The following is a 15,995-nucleotide window of genomic DNA, read 5'->3' as shown; positions in this document are numbered from 1 at the left end:
ATAATAAATTTTTATTCAGGCGATGAGTAATACATAGTAATTGTCATCAGAGACCTGAAAATATGGTACAGGGTGCTGATATAATAGAGTTTGTCATATACAGTGATGACGGTGGTTTCAAGAGACTCTGGTGGCTGTGTTGGGGATCAATGGACAGCTGACTTTTGACTTAGGTCAAAGGGACCCTATAAGGGTTTATTGGTGGGCAAAAGCTGGGTGGAGGTTATGCGAGGGGGGTCTGTGTGGTTTCCAGTAGAACATCTGGTGTTGAAATCCCTGAATCATGCTGTGCCTTTTAGCAAGACGTTGACGACCATTAGTTCTCTCTCGTCAAGTAAAATTAAAATTATTTGACAATGGTCATTTGCTCTTTGGAGAAGATCTACTAAATGCATTTAAAAATTTTTAATTTAACAAGTGTTAAAATCTCCTCTTCCATTCTAATTTATCACTGAACCCAACATCTGAAGATATCTCGAAACTTCCTAAGTTGCTAATTATGAAATAACAAACCATCATTAAACTGTTCTCTTTTTTTAAGTTTATTTATTTATTTTGAGAGAGAGAGAGAGAGAAGGAGGGGCAGAGCGAGAGGGAGAGAGAATCCCAAGCAGGCTGCATACTGTCAGCACAGAGCCCAACGTCAGGCTCGATCTCATGAACCATAAGATCATGACCTAAGCCATAATCAAGTTTGGACACTTAAGCAACTGAGTCACCCAGGCGGCCCATCATTAAACTATTCTTAACTTTTATGTGCTATACCAGGAATACATTATTTTAAATGATAACAGTTACCTGAAGTTTTTTAAATACAATTTTAAATATTGTGGTGAGTGTTTAAGACATAGATGGGCATTTTGCATTATAATATAACTTATACATATAATGTTTGCCCAGTTTTTTAAGGAGGCAGATTTTGAGACATGTTACCAGCTTAGTATTTGTATTGAGATTATAAAACTTGATTTGGTTGGCACCTGTAGAATCTAACGCTAACAAGAGATAGGTAATCTCTCTATATTCTTGATCATTTTCTCAGGGCAGTTCAAGAAATACAGGAAATGGAAAAGTTGTACTTTGAATCTGACTGTTTTTTGAGTGACATTAGATAAAAATTTTAATCAAGCATTTTTTAAAAGGGATGCTGGCATCAAAGTTTAAAGTGTTGTCTTGCATATTGATGGGCTCTAAACTTTTGGAACACATACTTAGAAACATAGTTTCCCCTGTTTCTCTCCATATGGGTGGTTGGCAGTTAGTATACTCCTCACTTCTCTTTGCCTCTTGACTCACTTTCCTCCCAGGAGACAGAGACACTGACTTGTGAGGCTGAAGTAAGCTTGGTATGTTTTCCCCCACACCTTTCTCTTCCCTCTATCCGGATGATATACCTAAAGTTTTGCGCTTTCTCTTTTGCTCTCCATGCCATATCTCCTATCAGGGTTACCTCTGACCAGAGAGACGCAAGACAAACCATGTCCAGGGTTACCTGAGACTAAGTGGCTACCTGGAGGTCATTGTTAGGAGGCCCAGGTATAGTTAGATGTGGTTAGTTGTTTGCAAGATATTGACCAGATTTATCAATAATAAAAATATTTATGGTCCCTACCTTTGTTCTCTTATAACAACTTTTTTTAATTAAAATTTTTTTAATGTTTATTGTTACTTTTTGAGAGAGAGAGAGAGAGAGAGAGAGAGCGAGCGAGCATGAGTGGGGGAGGGGCAGAGAGAGAGGGAGACACAAATCTGAAGCAGGCTCCAGGCTCCAGGCTGTCAGCACAGAGCCTGATGCAGGGCTTGAACTCATGAACTGTGAGATCATGACCTGAGCTAAAGTTGGACGCTTAACTGACCGAGCCACCCAGGCACCCCATAACTTTTTTTTTAAATTGAGTTTCATATAACAACTTTCAATTGGTTCAGAACTCTGCTGGAAACAGGGGAGCTTTTTATTTGGCATCCACAAACTCCCTCAGTGGGATTGCCTAAAAGGATCTGTCTCATTTTATAGTCTCACAGAGGTTGACCCTGAGTGAAGATTAGAGAGCATATAATTTAGTAGGGAAAGGGAGGGAGGTGGGTAAAGGACATGTTATTAAGCCAGTGTCCATGATGATCAACTTGACATTTATCCGGCTGGGGAACTTGGGAAACAGACTAGGGCTACCCCAACCAAGATGTGAGAGACTTGGGCCATTTATACAACACCTTCCATCAGTTATGATTTGGGAGCTGCTCCTGAAGAGCATTGATTCTCTGAGACTTCAGGCCTGCAGTATGGCAGAAGGTTCTGGAGCCATAGCCAGGAATGCATAGCAACATTATTCGCATGCTGGAAGTTGAAATTGTAGCCCATATGTACTGAAATAGAAAAGGGTAAGTGTTATGTAAAGGGCTTAACAGTGTGCTCTAGAGCTGGACATGAAAGCTTTATTAGGGTCAATTGTGTAGTGGGCATTGAACCCCTCAAGTAAAACAGGCTTTAGAAGTTCTGGCATTGAGATCCCCTGAAAGCTATCTGTCTATATGACTAATATGATTTTAAATTAAGTTTAATTAATTCATTAATATACCAAGTCTCTGCTTTAAAGAAGCAATATACAAAACTTGGAGATCTGTTTGTAAAGTCAAATCGATATCCCTCTTTGGTTGATTAGTAGGTATCAGTTATAATATTAGTTACTTTTCCTATACACTTCTGTGTTCAAACCTCAAAATTCTCTGAGGCAGCCCTCATATATTATCTCTCTAAACTGGCATGGTACCAGCCAGAGATCTTGAAGTCAAAGTAGAATTAGATTCAAATTCTAACGATGCTATTGAATAACTATTGTCTTTGGTCAAGTTACATAATGTCTTTGACTTTCAGGTTCCCAACCTAGATAATATAGATTACATTAAACACCCAACAGATCTGACAATTGAATGAAGTAATGCACGTACGGGACCAGCAGGGAGCCTGGCATTTAGTAGATAATCAGCACAACATTAGTTTCCAGAACCATGAGGAAACAGAGTATTAGAAAAGTAAACTTTTAGAGATCATACAGGTAGCAAGTGTTGGAGATAAAATTAAATCCACTAATGACACTAAATGCAGCAGTCATTCCACAACATCAATCATCAATAGAAATCTTTGCCTCTGTTTTTTTATCTTCTAGGTGCCATCCTGTTGGTGACTATAATTACTGTCCCTGAAGAATGAAACAAAGACTTCCCACTAAGATCTATTGTAGTCCAATTTATATTTCAGAAGTTTAAATTGATAATTAAGTGATTTTAACACAAACTTTATATTTGAATCTTAGCTTTGTTTGAGGTGCTATTCTGCTGTAAGTATCTGGTGATAGAGCTGGCATGTATTTAAAGGATACTTAAATTTTATTAAAATGATGAAGCTAGGATTTGGGCTATGAAACTAGACTGGGGTTTGAATCCTATTCTACCACTTACTAGCTGCATTTGTGCCTCAGTATCATCATTTATAGAGTACAGATTGCTTTCACCAAAGTTGCTACAAAGATCAAATCACTGAATATGTAGAAAGTGCTTAAAATGGTGCTGTTTCCATAGTAAAGTCTCAATAAATGTTATTATTTGGGAGAAAAGTTTCCTGACAGAATGTTGTGTGATATCATAAAATGAATACGTTAATAAATGTGGGATTAGGAGCCTTGGCCAGGAATTTTTTATGTCCTTGATATAGTTGATGATGATCAGGACCAGAAATGAGTCTTTAATAGTCAAGAGAAAGCCACGTAGACGGAGACCAAAATGGAAACTACAACCAAAAAAATGTAGAACTTGCTCCTGGCATGTTTCCAGAAGTCTCAAGTTAAGAATAGGCTGATTAGCACAATTATTTAGTGACCAGTAAATTCCTTGAAAAAAATGAAAACAAAAGCAGATAATTGAATGGGTACTTAAGAGATGATATCAAATGTGACAGAGCAGAAGTAACCACCTTTTGTGACATACCTGATAATATATTTACTATCTTCTGCCAAGATAGTATATGTTGTGAATGAAAGTCCTCAGAATGAATGAATCGCATTATCATGAGACATTTGTCCCATGAGCCTCCATGGATAGAAGTGGAGCCTGGGTTAAGGAGGTGGTGAGACAGTCGCACACCATATTTGGAATCACTATTCCCTTTTGGCCCTGTGATTCAACCCGTTCATTTCTGTACCATCAATGTCTATATACGTGGTGATTTTCTTCTCTCCTTCAAGGCTGAATTCCTTTAGTGTGCCTAGTCCACCTTGGAACTTAACTCCACTTTTGGGTGAAATTCTTCCATATCTCCATCAACATTAAGGGCCACACTTGGGAATATGTCACAGAATGATTGGGGAACTTCATAGTGGCCACAGAATGTTCAAAGACAGTGCCAATTGGCAGGCTGCCACACTTAACTAAACTCAGAGACCCTCTGAGGGCAGTTATCTAATTGTAGAAGTCAGCCTAACAATATCGTATCTTCCAACCATTTGTACTGTTACATGAACTGAATTTATTATAATGTGTGTAGTTGTTATCAGGAAACATTGAAGATGCTTTTGAGAGTTCATCATTAGTCCATAGGATCTAAATTAGTCCAGGAAGGGGCATTCAAACTGACCTGCCTAGGGGTGCCTGGGTAGCTCAGTCAGTTAAGCGTCCGACTTTGGCTCAGGTCACACAATCTCATGGTTCATGGGTTCAAGCCCTGTGTTGGGCTCTGTGCTGACAGCTCAGAGTCTCGAGCCTGCTTCAGATTCTGTCTCCCTTTCTATCTGCTCCTCCCCCACTCACTCTTTGTCTCTGTCTCTCTGTCTCTGTTTCTCTCTCAAAAATAAACATTAAAATATATTTTTTTAATGAATAAACTGACCTGCCTAAGTAGGAGTGAAGTTTGAAGAGTAGTCCAGTGGTAGAACTCTAAATGGGAAAAGCTCTTTTGGCATTTGAGGAATTGAGCTTTGGTTCAGCTTTATGGGGTCAGTCTGCAGGGAAGTCTAGTAATCAGACTGCCAGAGATTAGAGATAAATAGACCTCTGTAGCTAAGGCTAAAAGTGAATTCTGTATTCTCTTGGCTCATTGGTTTGTGTAAATTCATGCTGCCCTCTAAGTAGTGCTTCCAAAAGCATCTTGTGGGTGGGATGAATCGTGCATACATAAATGAGTAGGTGAGAGGGCACAAGAAGGACCTAGAAGAATTAACAAGATGATACTGAGACCTATAAATCCAAGCTTGATCATCTGCCAGCTCTTTGAGGGCTGACTTTGTTCTTAAATGGTGGTAAATTTATTTTATTTTTATTTTAATTCACAATTAATATTTACCACATTGAATAAACTACAGACATTGTTTTATCATTCTCTTGTGCTCTAATCCCTCTTCCTGAGCAATACCATCTTTTGTCTACTGTTTCACTTAATGCCAATTTATGATGGGAGTCAGAAGAGTCAAATGACCCAAATGAAATCATGGATTTATGTGTATTTCTCTGTGATTGGAGGTGAAAATGCAATGGCAGTGGGAAAGACTGAGCAACGATGAGAAGAAAAAAGCTGCTTAATGTCAGGATTTGGGCCTAATGCATTATAATGGGGATGGTAGCTCTACAAGAGGGACCCACATTTGGAACTCTTTATCAAACCACTAGTGTGCAGAACTTTACTGTAGCTCTAGAGTTTGGGAGTTTTTATACTTTTGTGTCAAGTAGTGTGGCTTACATGATAGGTATTTGAACCTTGATAAGCTAATGGGTAGTCATCAGTTATTATTTAACTGATGTCATGTGACAAAGTCAAAAATGGCCACACACCCTTGAAGTAACCAACAACTCATAGAAATGTTATGTTCAGAGAGGAAAATTCTGTTTCACTGAATTAGCTTCTTTATAGGGGTAAAGTCTATTTCTTTCATCTCTGGCCAACCTATGGGATCATAACATTCATGCATAAAATCTCAGGGCAAAGCATTTAAGCATTGAGAATGTTCTTTTGTGGTTTCAATGAAGTGATCAAGAATAGAAAGTATTTTGCAGTGATTCCAAACAAATTCAATGAAACAAAAACAGGGAAGTAGTTATGATACAGTTATACAAATGTGATTACATCTGATGATTATAGTCAACAGAAACGGTCAAAGCCATGGTAATTTTGGGGAGGAAAAAATGTGTTTGATTTCTTATATTTCAAAATTTTTTCTAGCATGTTTGTTGTGGGTCTGAGGCACTAGCCAGGACCATGCCATCAAGGGTCAGCTATGTTTGCAAAAACTATTCCATCAGGATTGGTATAATCAGATGAATGGTCTGTGTCTTAGAGTACAAAAGAATTCAGGACCCAATTTCCACACTGTTTTTGTTCCAAAATGTGGTTGTGAATTGGCTATTGAAAATTCTTAATAGTTTTCCTACAGACTTATGTTTTTTGTTTGTTTGTTTGTTTGTTTGTTTTTATGTCAAGCCAGGACCCCAAACTGATTTAACTTATAATGCAATTGAATACACATGACACTGGCTTGGTTTGTGAATCTCTGAACCAAAGAATCAAGGCACGAGAAGAAGAGAAAGAGAGGAGAGGATGAGTTGGACATGGAGAAAGAAAATAGAAAGCAAATAAACATAAAGCACACAAAGGCAGAAATTATAAAAAGAAGGGAATGCAATGTCTCTCCAATTCCAGAGTAGATGGCTCACCCCAGGAAAATTGAGTAAGAAGAGTTGTTCTGGAAGCATTCTGTGTTTCTCTAGCTCTTTCTCCTTCTATTTATCACCCCAGCCTTTTATATCTCTAAACCCTTGCCTAGTTTCCACCTCAAGGTACTTTAGGCACCAGGAGTATATATCCCTCTCATGTTCTATCTCCACAGTACTTCTGGTCTAACCTATTTGTAAAGGAAAAGTAAAAAACAAACAAACAAACAAACAAAAAGCCTAATTTACACTAACTTCAGAACTGCTGCTAGAGTGACAACACTCCCTATGCACTTCTATTCAAAAATTATTTAATTCCAAAGTATATTGAATGAGTGGAATTTCAGATGGCTTGAGGATAAGTGAACAAATAGACGTAATACAGAGAGAAGATCTTTTAAAGTTCAGAGGTGCAGAAAGCATGCAGACTAACCTTTCTCAGGAGGCTATTCACAAGCTAGCTGTGCTGGCCCTTCATTGCTTCACCCAAAGAATCTCTAAACACTCTTAAGGTTTTTCAAGAAATCTCTGTTATTTCTAAAGTTCTCTCTCTCTCATTCTCTCTCTCTCTGTCTTCCTACTGGAGTATTAGTGCCAGCAAAGGGGGACAGTGTGAACTCACCTTTGTGTTCCTTTACCCTTCACTCCATTTTCCAGGCTTACCTGGCATTAAGTGTTCAATATCGAATAGTCTTCAAGAGTGTAATGCATGTTTTCTACTTCCCTTCTAAGGGCCAACACGTTAAAAAGTACCGTTTCTAGGGGCACCTGGGTGGCGCAGTCGGTTAAGCGTCCGACTTCAGCCAGGTCATGATCTCGCAGTCCGTGAGTTCAAGCCCCGCGTCAGGCTCTGGGCTGATGGCTCGGAGCCTGGAGCCTGTTTCCAATTCTGTGTCTCCCTCTCTCTATGCCCCTCCCCCGTTCATGCTCTGTCTCTCTCTGTCCCAAAAATAAAATAAAAACGTTGAAAAAAAAATTAAAAAAAAAAAGTACCGTTTCTATTGTTTTTCAAATAAAAGAAAGCATGGCTTTTCCTCCTCCAAATAGAAAGTCATGGTTATATTTCTATGATTTAAAAATTGGAAGCTTCCAATGAAAGTAGGTGCAAGCAAGGGATGTGCTTTTATACCCTGGGCCATTTTCTCTAGAGGTGGAGTTGAGACAACTTGAAACCAAATTTAACTGCTCTTCGAAATAATGGGAACTTTGTGAACAGGGTCACTCTTAAATAATCAAAGGCATCACATCTTCAAAAAGCTCACTGTCATTGCCATGACATTTGATACAGGAGATGCTGGGATGAGAAGGGAGACTTCCAGTCACCGGAAAGATTGCAGCCTAAAATTATATTGGAAGGGTTCAGTAAAAGGGAAGATAAAAAGACCATGACACTGAAGCACTGAAGGGTTTTGATTATTTCAGCATGTGGTCTAATAGGCAACAAATTCAGCAAGATGAGGATTAGCATAACGTAATGAGACCGGAATTAAGGAACCAGAAAACTGTAAAGAGAGTAGCGAAGATTCTTCACTTAGGCAACACAGATCAGGGTAGGCACGAACGAAAGGAGAGAGAAGAGCTGCCCATCAGGTACTATATTCTCTTAGAATCGGTCCCCATCTTTAATACAAAGAATGCCTCTGAGCCTAGAATGTCAAAAAGCCAAGATATTTCCTAGATATTTCACTGGGTGTCAGGATATTTTCTTTTTCTTATGTAACTCACACTTCTTAAGGAAAATGGGACTTTTTTTTTTTAAGAGACAAATTAAATCCCATTTGCAAATGGATCAGTAATGCCAAGTTGTCAGAATTTTAAAACCTGTGAGAAAAGATGGAAGACATTTGCTTCACAATTACCGGAATTTGGGTGACATCACTGGGTGCTAATTGCTTCTTCACAATTGAAGAAGGGGCTTGTTAAAATTGATTTAGTTGGATTTAACACACAGTCCAAGAGCAGATAAATGGAAATGATGTGCTCCATGAAGGAGGTGCTATTAAGAGAAGCAGATTGTTGTTCATGATGGGACTCCATAAAATAGGCATAAAGAGGTTAAAATAGGCATAAGGAGATGATGAAGAGTTAGAAGCCAGGAACAATTGAGTCATGTCCTCAGAGACAAATGGGAATATATAATGTACTTTTGAGATCTTAATGAGAAATTTATAGGTATTTCAGGCCAAGTATGATTATTTTCCCTTTCTTAAAGAAACATATTGATGTTACAGGGTTCTTTGAATATTCTTACCAAGTTTTCCTGTTGCTGATCAATTTCCATAGTTAGGACATCTACAATGATGGTCGTAGCAGTGAGGATGAGATTATCATATTCGTATCTTTTTCAAGAAGATACTGCACTGTGGTATGCTCTATTTCAAGACAGAAGGTGTGTTAAATTGTTCTTTGTTCTGTTTCTAGAGTGGTTATGGATCATCATGCAATGGGCTCCTCAGGTTTTCTAAATGATTATCTTAGTATACAATCCTATTTGGAATGATACTGAAAAATTTACGGTGGCTTCCGTGCAAGGCTTGGGAGCAGAGACTAGAAAATGAACTCAAGAGTAAAGCTCTTTTTATTATCAGTGTATCTCACACCTCATGTCCTTTCTTTTCTTATTTTGGAGGATGAACCATTTGGGGAAGTTCATTACATTATGTGTGTTGTTCTTACACCAGAATGAATGCATAAGGCAGACTTCTGGCAGCTACTTCTGAGATGTACTACAGAGAATGGTCAGAATGTGCCCAACGGTGTCCCTGGCTGGATAAAACATGGAGAGTAGTAAGCTGGGTCTCTGTTTGCCTTGCAGGTTGGCATATTTTTGCAGATTGCGAGGAGTACACATTTTTCTTATATGAGCTCTGCGGGGGAGTCACTCTCTCCAGTTTGCCTCATGTGGTTAAAGTTAGCATGCTTGTCTTCTTTCCTTCTACCTTCCTTCCTTTCTCCCTTCCTTCCTGAACCAGATTAATGGCAACTGTAGATTGAATAATCTGGGGATTTAGGTAGTGTGTTATTTGTATTCCTTTTTTTTTTTTTTTATTTTGGTAGGCAATGGAAACTAACAATATTGAACTTCTTGGGCATTCTGAGATTCTGAAAAACAGTGAATTTTAGGAAATCCTCCAACCCTTTTATGTTCTGGGAACCAGGTTAAAGAATGACTCCTCCCCATAGGACTTAAATAGACCCATGGATGTCCCTCTTGTTTACTTATGATAAGACCAGACACAGACACTCCAAATTCCTATTCTTTTTCCCTCCTGAACGATCAGCTGAAATGTTTGTCGCCACTGATCAACTGGAACAAAATGCTCATTTGTCAAATTTGGTTAACTTGCTTTCTTCTCCAAGTCCCTGAACTTTGACCTATCCTCAGCTTGAGCTTCAGACAGCATCTCCTTTACAGCCCTCAGAGAATAGGCTGCTCTCAGGGTAAAACATTCTCTAACCTGCTGTCCATCAACCCAGCCTTTCCCTCCACTTTCCTATGGCTGATTCTTTTTCTTTTTTTTTTAAATGTTTGTTTAATTTTTGAGAAAGAGAGAGAGAGAGACAGAGCACAAGTAGGGGAGGGGCAGAGAGAGAGGGAGACAGAATCCGAAGCAGGCTTCAGGCTCTGAGCTGTCAGCACAGAGCCCGACACGGGGTTTGAACCCATAAACCGTGAGATCATGACCTGAGCCGAAGTCGGCTGCTTAACCAACTAAGCCACCAAGGAGCCCCTGTTGATTCTTTCTAAACTTGTTTACTCCTCTCTTTAAAAGAAAACTTTGTTGCCCAATATTTGGGAACACTTGCATATCTTATGGTCTGAGCATTCTCCTTATTGTAACAGTCCCTTCACTATCTCCAATGCCTTACACTAGTCCTTTTGAATGAAGTCTCTCCTAAGTCCAGATTTTTAGTTTTTAATTTTTTTTTTTTATTTGACAAAAACTTGTAGAGAAAGTCAACAGAAGATATGGAGCAGTTCAAAGACTTAACTGAATAAATAGATCACAGAAAAGACAAACTAGGTAGAAGTAACCAGATTTCATGGAAAGTTGATTTAGATCTCCAGAGTTGGGACTGATGAGCTCCATCCATGTCTTGCCCTTATATTATTCCTCTCAAGAGATAAATTCCAGGGACAGAGAGTCAGTCTTGTCTGACTCAAGTCACAAAAGGGCATGCCAAACCATAAGAGACTCTTAAAAACTGAGACTAAACTGAGGGTTGATGGGGGGTGGGAGGAAGGGGAAAGTGGGAGATGCGCATTCAGGAGGTCATCTGTTGGAATGAGCAGTGGGTGTTGTATGGAAACCAATTTGACAATAAATTTTATATTCAAAACAAAACAAAACAACAAAAGGGCATGCCACGTCACCTGACTGGACATCCTACCAACAGCATATATACTGGAAGAAAGGTGATTCCTCAGATAAAATCTCTGATCCTGGTCCAAAACAGGAGAGAAATGTTGGGTAGGTCTTTACCCAGACAACGGTGATTTACTACTATAGGTATTATACTTACCTAGAAAGCTTAGCACACTTAGAATTTCCACAAAAACAAAATATATGAGAAAGTTACAGATTTGCATATACATGGAAATGCAGCTCTGTGCCAGTAATTCGTATGGCTAATCTGCAAAGTAACCACTTGGTGTCACTTTGATATATGTATTTTCATTCTTTGTCAAACAGAAATAAAATATTAACAGTTATAGTTATATAACATAACTCTCTCTATATACTTATCTAACACATATTTCAGGAGCTCAGGATGTGATGTAGTAGTAGGGGAAGTCATTAAGGTGCAGCTGACTTTTTGTAACTGACCTAATCCATGTGTCTACAGAAGAGATTCAATGTCTTCTAACCCTTCCCAGCAATCTTCAGCTTTATAAGCAACTCTGCAGAACTATTTCTCTCTAGCCTTATGTCTTCTCTCATTTGTTTTGGCAGTGTACAGGCATGAGCTAAATTATGAGAACTTTCCTCCCACCAAAAAGCATGTTATATTTCAAATATTTAATAACTAAGCGAGAGTTTGGTCTCTAAGATTAAGCCTAATTCTTTTAGTCAAAAAGCAAGACACTTCAAGAAATTCCCTATGTGTGTGTGCGAGAGAGACAGGGAGACAGAGACAGAGTGAGGAGGAGACCGGGAGAGGTATTTCATTTAAAAAGGACTAAATTGGGGTGGCCTGGTGGCCCGACTCTTGATTTTGGCTCAGGTCGTGATCTTGTGGTTCATGAGATCAAGCCCCACATCTGGCTCTGCGCTGACAACATGGAGCCTACTCTGGCTTCTCTCTCTCCCTCCCTCTCTGAACCTCTCCCACTCATGCATGCACTGTGTCTCTCAAAAGAAATAAACTTAAAAAAAAAATAAATAAAAAGGATTAAATGCTGTTTTAGCAGGGTCGGGTAGTCACTAAGACTTAGATAGAAATCCATACACATTTTTAAAAAAATTGTTTTTAATGTTTATTTACTTTTGAGAGAGAGGAAGACAGAGTGCAAGTGGAGGAGGGGCAGAGAGAGAAGGAGACACAGAATATGAAGCAGGCTCCAGGCTCTGAGCTGTCAGCACAGAGCCCAACGTGGGGCTTGAACCCACAGACCGTGAGATCATGACCTGAGCCGAAGTCAGACGCCCAACTGACTGAGCCACCCAGGCGCCCCTCATACACATTTTTAATCTAGGGAAGCTACTAGAGCTGTAACGTAGTTGAGCCTGGTAATTAATTCCATGTTAGGACTGAAATGTCTTTCATTTCTAAGGTGCTTTTGTCATGAGAAGTCAGGGTTCCATGTGGCTGATTCACAGACTGTATGAATTAGCTCACATTCAGCTGATTGATCGATCAGTTTGTTTATTGCTCAGATATAATACTCAGCAAACTGATTGACAGAGCCATGAGGAAAGCAAAACAAAACAGAACAACAAAACAAACTCATCAGCACCAAATAGGACTTCTGGAAAGTAGAAAGCACTATTCTAACATTCATAACAGAGACTCAGTAAACTCTTACCAATTAATTAAAGCAGATCTTGCATATCTGTGAAAACAATATTACTGTAATTCATTCTGCAAGAAGAGACTTTGAACCTAAACTTTTTCGTTCAAACACTGACCCCATCATCTGCTAATTGTATAACTTTAGACAAGTTACTTAAAATCTCTGAGATTCTGCACCTGGAAAATTGGGAATAATAACAGTAGGTAATTCATACTTTGTTTCTGAGAAGATTAAATATGTTAATATATCATAGTATGCTTAAGAGTGTCTGTCACATAGTAAATTTCCACTAAATGCTAACTATTTATTATTACTATTATTTTTATCCCATAAGTATGCAAAGATACCAAAAATTATTTGCTTTGGAAAAGTCAGTTTATCTGAATTCTAGTTGCCTCTCTTATAAATGACAACTTTTCACCATTGGTCTTTATACATGATTATTTTTAGTTTACAGAATCCTTTCAAAATATGACATATGACAGTTAGGTGCCTGACTTCGGCCCAGGTCAATGTCTCATGATTTGTGAGATGGAGCCCCATGTCAGGCTCTCTGCTGTCAGTGCAGAGCCTGCTTTGGATTCCCTCTCTCTCTCTGCCTGTCTCTCTCTCTCTCTGCCCCCTCCCCTGCTCATGCTTTCTCTATCAAAAATAAACATGTTTGGGGCGCCTGAGTGGCGCAGTCAGTTAAGCGTCCGACTTCAGCCAGGTCACGATCTTGCCGTCCGTGAGTTCGAGCCCCGCGTCGGGCTCTGGGCTGATGGCTCAGAGCCTGGAGCCTGCTTCCGATTCTGTGTCTCCCTCTCTCTCTGCCCCTCCCCCGTTCATGCTCTGTCTCTCTCTGTCCCAAAAATAAATAAACGTTGAAAAAAAAAATTAAAAAAAATAAATAAATAAACATGTTTAAAAAATGACATCATGCAACCTTCAAACAATATTAGGAGGTAGAGGGCACAGGTAAGACTGTTTTTCATTTTATGGATGATACAGCGGAGGCTCAGAGAGATTAACTGACTCGCCCAAAGTCTTTGTAACACCATGACTTCAATGCGAATGTTTGTGGCATAAACTCCTGTACAGTTTGTAGGACGATTTCTAGAATCTCCCCAAATATAAGGATACTTACAGAGTTTCTGTCTAGTTGAAGCTTTGAAGTTAGTGGGCAGGCAGCCACTCATTAAATCTCTCTCTCTCTCTCTCTCTGATTCCATAGTAGCTGCAAGCCTACATAATGTTATCATATTATAGTCTACTTAAGTCAGTTTAAACATGAGACCTTGATGTATTGCTGAGAGCATTACACCCATGTGATTCTGCTCTTCTGGTTTATGGAGAGCCACTCATTTTCATATACATTCTGCCAAAGTGATTTCTGTGCCGATACTTCTGGTGTCAGCTGATCTTGTGACGGAGCCAGAGCCTGACTCAGTCACCTGCTGTGGGATAAAATAGCCGGGGGTCTTTAAGAAACGTGTTCAGCTTAACTTCTAATGTCATGGTTCTTCCTAATAGCGTGGATTACAGTGCCAGAGCCTTTTGCGATGGTTTATTAACCTGTCAGAGGCATATCTGTGAATAATAATGAAGCCAGGAGATGATATTACCTTGCAGCATAAAGGGAGTGTTGAAGAGCTTTTCCTGCTCTCACTTCCATTCTGTAGAGTGTAATCAAATGCAGCAGCCACACTCTTCCAACCCCTGTGCTTCCTGCCTTGCTCGTTTGCATTCCCTCAACAACCAACACCAGTGCCCAACAATCAAATAGTAGCATTAGATTATCACCAATAGCTTGTTACAAGGAAGAATTCCTGTAATTCTCCAACAGTACAGGTGTGCTCTCTATCAGGGGGGAATTTCCATAGCGGTGTCAGTTACCCTGACAGAACCAGCTCTGATTGGCAGGAAATGTCACACATCAGCTTCTCAAGGGTCTGTGAAAGCTTTTATATATCATTATTCACCTTTAAATAAAATACAGCTAAAACTGACACTCAGGTTTGTAATGAGATGAACACCATTGATGTTTTCTGTATAGTAAGGCAGGGAACACATTCTGAAAATTCCCAAAGAAGAAGAGCCATCATTTTTAGTGTGAAATAGCAGTCATCAGAAATGTATTGGGTATCCACTTTATTCAGCCCCTGGCTAGACACTGTGCGAGAACCTTACAATAAGTAAATGAAGCAGAGTTGTCTTTTAGGAGTTCATCACTTCTCTGGGAAGGTAAAGCATATATTCTGGAAATAATTTTTTTAAGTTGTGAATTAACTGGGGCGCCTGAGTGGCTCAGTGGGTTAAACATCCAATTTCAGCTCAGATCATGATCTCACAATTCATGGGTTCAAGCCTCGCATCAGGCTCTGTGCTGGCAGCTCAGAGCCCGGAGCCTGCCTCGGATTCTGTGTCTCCCTCTCTCTCTGCCCCTCCCCTGCTTGAGCTCTCTCTCTAAAAAAAATAAATAAACATTTTAAAAGATCATGAATTAACTGAATGCTTAAATTCAACATAGGCAAGTGCATGACTATGGATGGTGAAGAGAATGCATGTTTTGAGTGATCAGAAAGGGAACTATGGAGGAAAGAAGTGGGTTCAGCAGGAGAGATTAAATCAATTCCTTCCTGACCATCTAACATACAAAAGGTTATGTGCTAAACATTATGTTTATGTTGGATGGGGGAAGAATAAGGATATCATTGTGAGGAATACCTAGGTAAATTGAATGGAAGGTCCTGATTTTTCACTTTCTTATGATAGAATTCTACATCTACACCCAGACCTGGTATGTAGTGGGGTTGTATGCTTCCTTTCACCTTGGTCGTGGCCATGTGACTCCCTTTGGCAGATAAGTTGTTAATGGATGTGATGGGAGCAGAAGCTTGGCATGTGCTGGTCTAGTTGGGCTTGCTCTTGTGTCTTTAGGTCTGCCACATAAAGCTCGTTGCTGAAATATTTCCCCCTCTGCCCAGATCTGAGAAAGAAAATCCATGGAGCAGATCCACACCCAACGCTAGAACAGCTGGACCCCATTATGCAAAAGCACAACTCACCAGCAGAGCTCTTTGGAGCTCAGCTAATTTATTTTTAACCTGATCGAGAGAAGGAGAATACATGTTTTGTATAAGCTACTAAGATATTGGAGTTTTGGCTACACAGCGAAAGCACACTGAGAAAAACGGAAAATAGAAATTAAGGTGGCCCTCACAAGAATTTTAATCTAGACGGGAAATAATGGCTGATTTAAATATCTATACTATCAAATGACTATACTATTCAATAAATAGGATAA

At 39.4% G+C, this 15,995-nt stretch overlaps 1 long non-coding RNA gene across 2 annotated transcripts in view; it reads left to right on the top strand.

The window, feature by feature from the left end:
• The window catches only part of LOC125148256 (uncharacterized), a 50,297-nt gene that overhangs the window by 23,164 nt on the left and 11,138 nt on the right, over nucleotides 1–15,995 (top strand). Inside the window, exon 3 of one of the 2 annotated variants that reach the window (XR_007145474.1) lies at nucleotides 3,165–3,512. The exons of the other annotated variant lie outside the window; for it this stretch is intronic. This is a non-coding gene — a long non-coding RNA (uncharacterized LOC125148256). Of the gene's footprint in view, nucleotides 1–3,164; nucleotides 3,513–15,995 lie in introns of those variants that run through there. 2 annotated transcript variants of the gene reach the window in all.

Source organism: Prionailurus viverrinus, chromosome D2 (genome assembly GCF_022837055.1).
Source record: "Prionailurus viverrinus isolate Anna chromosome D2, UM_Priviv_1.0, whole genome shotgun sequence".
Classification (NCBI taxonomy): Eukaryota; Metazoa; Chordata; class Mammalia; order Carnivora; family Felidae; genus Prionailurus; species Prionailurus viverrinus.
The sequence above is the reverse complement of the archived record's forward strand: the minus strand, read 5'-3'. Positions and strand labels throughout refer to the sequence as shown.